The following is an 11,694-nucleotide window of genomic DNA, read 5'->3' on the forward strand; positions in this document are numbered from 1 at the left end:
ATAACTCATGCCAATTCTCATTGGGCTCAGTTAAAAGTCTATTTACAATGGGTTCAAGTAGTTATTTTGTTATGAAATGAAATAATTAGATCCCTCTAAAATGCAACAATTTTGGATGGAGGACGGAGATGGATAACTTGCCAACTTTAGCTGCTTTAGGTAAAAGAAATATTCGAGTTCATTCCCATTTGTGTGGTTTATGTGGAGATGTTTGGCGACGACCAACCACTTATTCAGTTCATGCTACTTTGATACGGTGATTTGATAAATTGTTAAAAATTTGTGCAAAAACAAATATACGTTTTCAGTGATTTGCATGAAGAAACACTGATCGACCCCGGGCAGATTACGGATAACCTGGGGGTTAAATAGATGTTTCCCACGAGGGGTTAGACCCGGCAAAGATGGTTCTTCTGATAACCTGCAAAACAGACACCGTGAGCTCGTCACTGAGAAGGGGGGGGGGGGTTCCTCCTTGTGACCACCCTCCAGCGTGAGAATCAGACTAGATTGCTCTTGAATATAAATGTATATTAAGAGATTGCTAGAGCAGATATCAGGTATAATATGTAATACGAGATAGTATATGATGATAAGATGAGATGATCATACCATTTGGGGTATTTATAGCCGAAGGTAGGTTTCCAAGGAGGTGTAGCCGGCTGAATAGTATTCCTGTTCTACCAACTGTGGCCTACGCACGTGCCATGCTGGTAGTTGGTGGGTAGGCAGCGGCTGACAGTGACCAGGCCTGCTGTGTACTATTCCTTTTCCACCAACTGCCGGCTATGCACGTGGTATGACAGGAGTTGGTGAGTAGGCAGCGGCTAATAGTGACATACAGTACAAGAGCATGCTGCTCGCCATACTGTTGTCAATAAGCTGTCGTATCTTTGGTCAGATCTTTTGCCCATACCTCGTCAGGTACAGTACAAAAGATCTTCCCGTATCGTACGGACTGGCTTATTTGGGCGGGAGTATTCCCCCTCCCGCCTTTGTGCGGGATTGTTCCCGGCTTTGCTCATTCCTTCAGGTGACAACTGAATTATTGAGAGCTAAGTGCCTTGTGCGTGTAGCCTTGCTGCGCGGGTGGCCTTCCCTGATGGCTTGTATCCGCAGCTGCGGGAACAGGCAGAGTACTTCACCATTGGGAGGCATTTCCTGCGGGAACAGCTTGCGTACTGCGCGTAAGGACGTCACGTCTCTGAGCATGGTGGGTCCTGCGGATCCAGTTGGTTTCTGCGCAGACGTCTCTCTTCAAGGTGAGTCTTGCGGGTCCAACTGGGCTCTGCTGGGACCTACCTCTTCAAGTCCCCCCAGTCCAATGTTCTTCTCATGAATGTTTAATAAAGTGAGGTGAACTTTTGGACTTTAAGCAAAGGGTTTTGAAAAGGGTTTAGTTTTAAGGTTTTCCATGGGGATTCTTCCCGCGGAAGTCCTTGTCACTTGCAGAAATTCCCGACTTTCCTGCTTGATCTTTGGGTATGATGCGGGTAGGTCTGTAACCTCCTCGCAAGTCAGGAGTGTTGAGTCCCACTTGTGTGGATTCTCCATGAGGTTTTGGTAGTTTTGAACATAGTGATCAATTATGTTAAAACCACCAATTCCATCTTGAAGCTTCAAACAATGTAGTTCCCGACATTCCCGCTATGCGGGGATGTTATTTCCGTTTCCGCAAGCATTGCCCAGAAGATCCTTCTTGGTTTCAATTCCCTGCGGAGCGCTAGGTATGTGAAGGGTTTTGCCTTAACACTGTACCCGCGCTCGTCTTACGGTTACTTTACTTCCAAGGTATTCCTGGCGTCAATTCCCTGCGGGTGCTAAGTATGTGAAGGGTTTTGCCTTAACACTGTACCCGCACCCGTCTTATAGTTACTTGGTTGCCGAGGTATTCTTGGCTTCAATTCCCTGCAGGTGCTAAGTATGTGAAGGGTTTTGCCTTAACACTGTACCCGCACCTGTCTTACAGTTACTTGGTTGCCAAGGTAAGGGGTATTTTCCCGCTTACTTTTGAATCTTTTTGAAATTCGAAGAGTTGGTGAAAGGATAAGAACAGTCTAAACTGCTGAAACGTCGTGCGACGGTTTCTTCTGACTGTGTCAGGACGTGCAGGAAGTTATGGTGACGTGAAAGTACCTGGTCATTCCAGACGCTTTTTCAGGCGCGTTGGCGCGATTTTTCGGGCGCGTGGCCGCGAAATTAATGGCTCGCGTCCCTTCAACAGCTGTTGCCAGCTTGCTTTTTGCCACTTGTCATAGTTTCATTGCACCTTTGATTTCTCTCTCTTCCGCATTAAATTCATCGCATTAATTGCGATTAGTATATAAAGGGGGAGAGGGTTCTTTGTAATCCACACTTTCACTTTTCTCTTCATCTTCAAAACGATTTCCGGCGAATACTCACCTTTTCAGTCGAGCATTCTCTTGAAATCGTTCTCTTCTTTCATATCTGCAAGATGTCTTCTCACGATCTTGAGACTACAGCCCAGGAGGCTGGGGTGTACGCCGATGACAAGAGTACTGCTGGCGAGTGCCAGTGTGCTCTGCCTGTCGATCTATATCAGTACATCGTCAGGAAGTTCATGCTCGAGTCTCTCGAGCCTGAGTTTCCTGAACCTCATCAGACGGTGTATGATGCCCCCAGAGGCAAGATCGGGGTATATGCCGCATTCTTTGTCTATGGGAATCTTAGGTTCCCTTTGACAAAGTTTGTGTACCGTGTCCTAGAGAGGCACGGTGTACACCTGACCGAGGTGCACCCGATGGCGATCGCGAAGATTCGCCACTTCGAGTGGGTGTGCCGGATTCTGGGCATTGAGCCCTTTGTCGACCGCCTGATGACCTTCTACTCTTGGAGGTGCATCCAGGGGTGGTATACTCTGATAACCCGGATCAAGGGTTTGAAGATTTGCGCAACCGAGCGCAGTCTTCGCTCATGGAAGCGGGAGTTCTTTTTTATCTCCTCTCGCGCCATCCCCCTTGCCATGAAGTTCAAGAATGGGCAAGCACTCCCCAGCCTTCACGCCTCCAACTACCAAGAGGCGGAATGGTTCTCGAAGATATCCCGAGTCCAATCTCCGGTTTACCGCTTTGCGGAGTCCGGGAAGGTGATGCTCGGGATGAGCCGGGTGTGGAAGGATGCGGAGGCGCAAAAGATCCCGATCGTCCTCGAATACGGTTTGAACTATGTTCCTTACGGTATGCTCTGTTTACTTTGTTTATATAGGTTTTTGTTCTAACTGCTTTTCTTTTATTTCAGAGGGGAACGACTTGCAGTCGCTCCTGTATCCGCGGGAGGCTGACTGTCCCGCTCGGATGGGTACTCGTGCTCTAGATGAGAACGAGTTGCCCATCCTAGAACAGACGGCGGATCGGTTCGTGGAGATCTACCCGCCAGGCCACGAGATCCTGAGCGCCAGGCGGCCAGGTAAGGAGTTATTCAACCCTCGACCCCTCAATGCTGAAACCTCTGCTGGAATTCCTCTAATCTTGTGTTCTGATGAGGAATCCGCAGATGGTCCTCCGTTGGTGCGGAAGAAGAAGGCTGCCGGCGGGAAGGGAAAGGCGAAGGCCTCCACTGCCGATCCGGTGCCTCGGTCTGATTTAGAGACCGAGAGCGAGGAGGTGGCGGGGAACCCGGGTGGTGATAGGACCACTGCTCCGGAGGCTGCGAATGTCACCTCCGGAGAGCCCCGGATGACGACGGTGAGCGGCGCAAAGAGGCCGTGTAACACCCCGACCAAAGGCGGATTATACATCGGGGCGCCACATATTGCTTCATTACTCGCGACACTATTGGTGTCAATATTTATTAATACACATTTTATCGCGCACGCGCAGCGGGGAAAATAAAGAACATAAATCAAACATAAATCAATATATTATAAATTATAACATTCAAACAACATTAACTTGTCTTGATACATTTTAATTCTAGGTCCAAAAGTAAAAACGTCCTACGTGTCCACAAGCTCCAAAACAGCTACTGCAAACCTGAACATGTGTTAAAATAAACGTCAAACACTTGCGTGTTGGTGAGAAATCAAGTTTAATACAATACATAGATAACAATAAATCTGCGCGCAACATGTGTATGTCTGGTTTTCAACAAGGGTGTAATCTGATCGGGACCAACTCTAAGAGACAAGACTGCCAGTGCTCACAATTGAGCTCACAAACAAGACTAACTGTGCATGTGTAAACAAAAGAGAAAATCATAAACGAATGTTCTCCCGTGTTCATCTAATGGTACCATGAAAACTGCGGAATAGACCGTCCATACGGTTAATGATCCACACATACAAATAAACAGCCAAGTCTACGTCCTCAACACATGGGATACTGCGCGACTAAAGTTCATAAACAAGTTTGAGACTCTAAGTTGTATGAACACATGAACATCCCAAAACATTAAAAGCAAAAAGGGATTAGATACGAGATAACTCACTTGATAAACGATGCGGTGTAAGATAAAGCAAGAACCAACTTTAAACAAGCACAAGTTAACCTATAAATAAGATTATTGTTTTAATGATCTGTTTTAAGTCTTGATTATAAGTTAGGATAATTAATAAGTAAATTATTATATATAATATATATATATTACCGGAAAAGCAGGGAAGAACAAGGAGGAAGACGGAGGCAAGAGAGGAGACGGCAGGAGGACAACGGCAGAGAGCAAAAAGGGAGGAAGAGATAATAAGAGATAAGTGTTTTGTGTGTGAAGTGTTAGGAAAATATTATTATTACTTATAGAGAAACCCTAGGAGACATAAACCCTAGAAAAAAGGGGAGAAGATCTCAAAAAGTAAAAGAAAAGATATCAACGGTAAAAAGTTCTGAAAAGTAAAGATATCAAAAGATATGGCAGCTGCAGGGGGCAAGATAAAGCTGACAGGGAACAGTAAAAAGCATGGGCGGGTCAGATAAAGGTACTGGATAAAGCATGGCAAAAGCAGATCTCAAAAGATAATGTCAGTCACTTTTTCTACCAACCAATGGGGTTGGTACGCATGCTGCGCCGAAAGTAACTATTCAGACATTAGATAGGTTAGGTCAACAGCTCAGAAGAAAAGGCAACACAAAAGCATACAGGCTGGATAAAACAGGACTAGACTAAAGGGTCAAGCGCGAGAAGGCTGAGTGCGCGAGCGCGAAGGCTGGCACAACAATCCTTAGCGTGCTGCGGGAAGAATCACAATTCCTTAGCGCGCTGCGTGAAGAACCTGGAATTCTAAGCGCATCGCGGGAAGAACATACATTCTTAGCGCATTGCGGGAAGAACATGCATTCTTAGCGCGCTGCGAGAAGAGTTCTCTTCACGCATCGCAGGAACAAGATGTCTTCACGCAGGCTTCCATGTAAGGAGTCTGGCGCGTGGAGCTGCAGACATCCTTAGGCGGGAAGAACCAAAGGACAAGCAAAGAGTTGAGGGAAACAAGGCTTAAGGGCGGGACGGCGACAAGAGGGAAAAGAAGGCGGAATGAGAGAAGGAAGAGGGAGGGGACGGCGGAAAGAAAGAGAGAGAAAAAGGCGGGAAGGAAATATATATTTTTATTATTAAAAGTAAAATATAAGTATAAATAAATATTAAATCATAAAAGAAAGAGATCGGATAAGGGAAACGGGTACCTGGGTCGGGTCGGATCAGGGCAGATGTCACAGTCTCCCCTACTTTAAGAAATTTCGTCCCGAAATTTATCTCGAAGTAGGTTGCGCAGAGAACAGGTGCGGGTACTTGATCTTCATTTGATCTTCCCTTTCCCATGTAAACTCGGCTCCGCGCTTGGACTCCCAACGAACTTTCACGATAGGGATACGACTGCGCTTGGTTTGCTTAACCTCGCGATCCATAATCTCAACAGGCTTCTCAACGAAATGCATAGATTCATCAACTTGAACTTCATCAAGTGGGATGTGAAGGTTCTCGTCAGCTAAACACTTCTTGAGATTGGAAACATGGAACGTTGGATGCACATTACTGAGCGCGAGCGGCAGGTCAAGTCTGTAGGCAACTTTTCCCACACGCGCGAGAATCTTGAATGGACCAACATAACGAGGAGCAAGCTTACCCTTCTTCCCAAAGCGGACAACACCTTTCCAAGGCGACACTTTGAGGAGAACAAGATCACCAACTTGAAATTCGAGAGGCTTTCGCCTACGATCTGCGTAACTCTTCTGTCGGCTTCTGGCAGTCAGCAAATGATCACGGATCTTGGCGATTTTATCGGTTGTCTCTTGAACAAGTTCGGGTCCTGTGATTTGAGTTTCACCCACTTCGCTCCAACAAATCGGGGAGCGGCACTTACGACCGTAAAGTGCTTCAAATGGGGCCATACCGATACTGGAATGATAGCTGTTATTATAAGAGAACTCAATCAAAGGCAGGTGCGAATCCCAATTACCTCCAAAATCAAGAACACAAGATCGGAGCATATCCTCAAGAGTTTGAATAGTTCGCTCAGACTGACCGTCAGTCTGAGGATGATATGCCGTACTCATGTCCAAGCGAGTTCCTAGCGCAGATTGGAGAGATTTCCAAAAGCGAGATATAAAACGGCCATCGCGATCGGATATGATGCTCAAAGGAGTACCATGGCGGCAGACAATTTCCTTGACATAAAGCTGCGCGAGATGCTCAACACGGTAGTTTTCACGAATGGGCAGAAAGTGAGCAGATTTAGTCAATCGATCCACTATTACCCAGATGCTATCATGTTTGCTTGCTGTCAAAGGTAACTTGGTAATAAAGTCCATCGCTATACCTTCCCATTTCCACGTAGGAATTTCTGGTTGTTCGAGCAAACCAGATGGGCGTTGGTGTTCAGCTTTAACTTTAGAACAAGTCAGGCACTTAGCTACGAACACAGCAATATCCTTTTTCATACCGGGCCACCAATAAGTTATGCGCAAATCCTTGTACATCTTATCAGCGCCGGGATGAATAGAATACCGAGATTTGTGCGCTTCACTCAGGATATCAGCGCGAAGATTCTCATCAAAGGGAATCCAGATGCGATTGAGATAGCAGAGAATTCCACTCAGATTAGGGACAAAGAGTGCTTCCGCGCCACACGCTAACTCGGCGCGAAGGCTACCATTACTGATGGATGCGCGCTGCGCGTCACGAATACGCGATTCAAGGTTGCTTTGAATCGGCGCGAAGTGAAGCTGGGTGCGCGGCAAGATACAGTTAAGTTGGCAGGGTTTTCGGCTGAGCGCATCGGCTACCACATTAGCCTTACCAGGATGATACCGGATCTCACAATCGTAATCGCTGATGAGTTCGTTCCATCGGCGTTGCCTCATGTTAAGTTCCTTTTGATCAAAGATATGCTGAAGGCTTTTATGGTCAGTGTAGAGGATGCATTTAGTACCATAAAGGTAGTGTCTCCAGATCTTCAAGGCAAAAACAACTGCACCAAGTTCGAGGTCGTGAGTTGTATAATTCTTTTCGTGAATCTTAAGTTGCCTCGATGCATAAGCGATAACCTTGCCTCGTTGCATAAGAACACAACCGAGACCTTGGTTGGATGCGTCGCAATACACGACAAAATCATCATTACCCTCAGGTAGCGCAAGAACAGGAGCTTCACACAACAAACGCTTGAGCGTTAGAAAGGCTTCTTCTTGCTTCGAGCCCCAAATATACGGTTTACCTTTGTGCGTCAGAGCTGTTAAAGGCAAAGCGATCTTCGAGAAGTTCGAAATAAAGCGCCGGTAATAACCAGCTAAGCCTAGAAAGGAACGGATCTCAGAAGGAGAGGATGGCGTAATCCAGTTCTTGATTGCTTCAATCTTGGATGGGTCGACATGAATACCCATCTTGTTTACAACATGACCAAGAAACTGTACTTCATCAGACCAGAATTCACACTTGGAAAGCTTAGCATAGAGCTGCTCGGTTCGAAGCTTCTGCAACACTAACCGAAGATGTTGCTCATGCTCGGCCTTGGTCTTAGAATACACCAGAACATCATCGATAAACACGATCACGAATTTATCCAAGAAAGGCCTACACACCCGATTCATAAGATCCATGAAAACGGCGGGTGCGTTGGTTAGACCGAAGGACATGACCAAGAATTCAAAATGGCCATAACGAGTTCGAAAAGCAGTCTTCGGAACATCTTCATCGCGGATGCGCAACTGGTGATAGCCAGAGCGGAGATCAATCTTCGAGAAACAAGAGGCACCTTGGAGTTGATCAAAGAGGTCGTCAATACGCGGTAAGGGATACCGGTTTTTAATGGTGAGTTTGTTCAACTCGCGGTAATCAATACACATGCGAAACGATCCATCTTTCTTTTTAACGAACAACACCGGAGCACCCCAGGGCGAAGAGCTAGGGCGAATGAATCCTTTAGCAGTCAACTCTTGAAGTTGGCTGGCCAATTCTTGCATCTCAGCGGGTGCAAGACGGTAAGGAGATTTAGCCACGGGGGAAGCACCAGGGACAAGATCAATACGGAACTCGACTTCACGAGCGGGAGGGATACCAGGAAGATCATCAGGAAAAACTTCAGGAAAATCACGCACAACAGGGATATCGCGAAGCTTCTTTCCTTCATCGGGTTTAACCACATGGGCTAGAAATGCAATACACTTCTTCCGCATGAGTCTTTGGGCTTCGGCGCAAGACATAAGTTTAAGACCACTGGAGGGTTTTTCGCCGTAGATGTGAAGATCACCATTTTCTCGAGGTATGCGAATCAATTTCTTGGCGCAAATAACTTCGGCGCGATTATGCGAAAGCCAGTCCATACCAATAATAACATCAAAGCTTCCAAGAGGCATAGGGATGAGGTCAATCAGAAAATCGTTTTCGTTAAGGTTAAGCGTGCAATCTTTAATCACAGAGTTAATTAATATAGTTTCACCGTTAGCCAATTCAACTGAAAAATCCTCTTTTAAATCGCTGCGCGGTCGCGCAAGCTTCTGCTCGAAGGCGCGAGAGATAAAACTTCGATCGGCGCCAGTATCAAAAAGTATAGAAGCATAAAATCCGTTAAGCAAAAATGTACCATTAACTACATCATTATTCGCTTGCGCTTGGTGCGCGGTTATGTTAAAAGCTTGTCCACGCGTCACTTGGTTTGAAATCTGGTTTACCGGATTCGCTTGTGTAATCTGAACTTGTAGTCTCGGGCACGCGTTCCGGAAATGACTGGGATCACCGCAGTTAAAGCACGATCTGGGTCGTGGGTTTTGGTAGATTGATTGTGGGTTCTGCGGGTAGACTGGTGGTGTTGGCGCAATTGGATTGGCGAGAGGGACTCTACAGCTTTCTACAAGGTGACCAGTGCGGCCACATCGGGTACAAAGTCGACACGGGGTCTGGGTTGGGTGGTGAAATCTACAGGTTGGGCAAAAGGGATGGTTTCCTGTGTAAGGTTTCTTAGGAGGCGGGGCAGGGAGTGCGGGATTGGTTATGGCATAGTTGTGGCCTATAGGAGGTGTTGGGTAGGCTGACAGAGGTTGAGGGGCGTATGCTAGAGGCTGGTAAGCGGGTTGCTGGACTATGGGCGGGTTGGTAAGCGCGTAAGCTTGTCTGCGCCTACGTTTCTGGTTATGGTTTGAGGGTTCAGGTTTGGTTTCTGCGGGTTCAGGGGCAGTTTTGGTGGGTTTGGTCTTCTCAGATCCCCGCAGGAACAGGGTTCCTGCTCTGACATGGTTGTCGCTGAGCACAGCGGCCAACTCGATGGCGTCAGAGAGGGTAACTGGGTTTCTGGCCCATACAGAATCTTGAATTTCCATGGGGAGACCCCCAAGGAATTTCTCTATGGCTCGGCGGGAAGGGGTAACAAGGTGAGGGACAAGCAAACTTAGTTCGTGGAAGCGCGTCGCGTACTCTCGCGCTTCACCACTGTACTGCTTAAGATTCCAAAATTCCTCCTCCAGGCGCTTAACTTCGTTGGGAGGGCAGAATTCTCGCGTAAGAATTTCCTTGAATTCCTCCCATGTCATGCTAGAAGCAGCCTCTGCGCCACGCGCATGAGCTACTCCATTCCACCATGTAAGCGCTCTGGATTCCAGGACACTGGAAGCATACAGGGTTCGTCTGTCTGAGGGGCATTGGGTGTGGAGGAAAGTGTTTTCTATTTTCTCAAGCCACTGGAGCATCACAGTGGCTCCTTCAAGACCTGTGAACTTTGGAGGGTTACCCGCGTTAAAGGATTTAATGTTATAACTCGAGGTGTTGGTATTGTTTTGGCTCAAAGCTTGGGCTATTGCGGCGGCCATTTCCTGGGAACGTTGCTGTCTACGCATGCGCGAGGCTTCTCTTCTCTGAAATCGGCGAGATAGCGGAGGCATTCTATAAAAATTTTAATTTTAGTTAATATCTTGGTTTTTATCGCAAAGTTTTAATCTTATAAAGCTTGGTTTCACGGAGTTAGATGCTATCAAAAGTTAAAGTAGATTAAATGACCCTAAATGCAGACTTAAGAAAGGTAACAAATTCGAATCAGAAATCGACAATTCATGTATCACCATGACTTTCCGAATTCCCAATTTAAAATATACGAGTAAACGAGTATTGGAGATTGACGATTCATGTATCACCATGACTTTCCAATCTTCAATATAAAATATACAAGAAAATGAGTATTGGAGGTTGACAATTCATGTATCACCATGACTTTTCAAGTCTCCAACCTCAGAACATAATCGTAAATGGAAATTGAAAATCAACTATTCATGTATCACCATGACTTTTCGGATTTTCAATCCCAACAAACGAATATGTAAGTAAAATCAATAAAAATCGAAATTCACAAAAATCGAAATATCGCGGAATAAAACATAAAACCATATACTGCGCAAGTGCGAGCATATTCATAAATAACGAGTAATTAACAATAAGCGCGCAAACATGAGATTTCTCTCATGCGCGAGAAGGGACTCTTAGGTATTCTAGGCCGTTACGTCTAACCACCTATCCTAAAGTCAACCTGGCTCTGATACCAATCTGTAACACCCCGACCAAAGGCGGATTATACATCGGGGCGCCAGATATTGCTTCATTACTCGCGACACTATTGGTGTCAATATTTATTAATACACATTTTATCGCGCACAGCGCAGCGGGGAAAATAAAGAACATAAATCAAACATAAATCAATATATTATAAATTATAACATTCAAACAACATTAACTTGTCTTGATACATTTTAATTCTAGGTCCAAAAGTAAAAACGTCCTACGTGTCCACAAGCTCCAAAACAGCTACTGCAAACCTGAACATGTGTTAAAATAAACGTCAAACACTTGCGTGTTGGTGAGAAATCAAGTTTAATACAATACATAGATAACAATAAATCTGCGCGCAACATGTGTATGTCTGGTTTTCAACAAGGGTGTAATCTGATCGGGACCAACTCTAAGAGACAAGACTGCCAGTGCTCACAATTGAGCTCACAAACAAGACTAACTGTGCATGTGTAAACAAAAGAGAAAATCATAAACGAATGTTCTCCCGTGTTCATCTAATGGTACCATGAAAACTGCGGAATAGACCGTCCATACGGTTAATGATCCACACATACAAATAAACAGCCAAGTCTACGTCCTCAACACATGGGATACTGCGCGACTAAAGTTCATAAACAAGTTTGAGACTCTAAGTTGTATGAACACATGAACATCCCAAAACATTAAAAGCAAAAAGGGATTAGATACGAGATAACTCACTTT

The sequence above is a fragment of the Bidens hawaiensis genome, unplaced genomic scaffold (genome assembly GCF_021521415.1).
Source record: "Bidens hawaiensis isolate Kalapana, Puna unplaced genomic scaffold, B.hawaiensis_p1.1 tig00008535_1, whole genome shotgun sequence".
Classification (NCBI taxonomy): Eukaryota; Viridiplantae; Streptophyta; class Magnoliopsida; order Asterales; family Asteraceae; genus Bidens; species Bidens hawaiensis.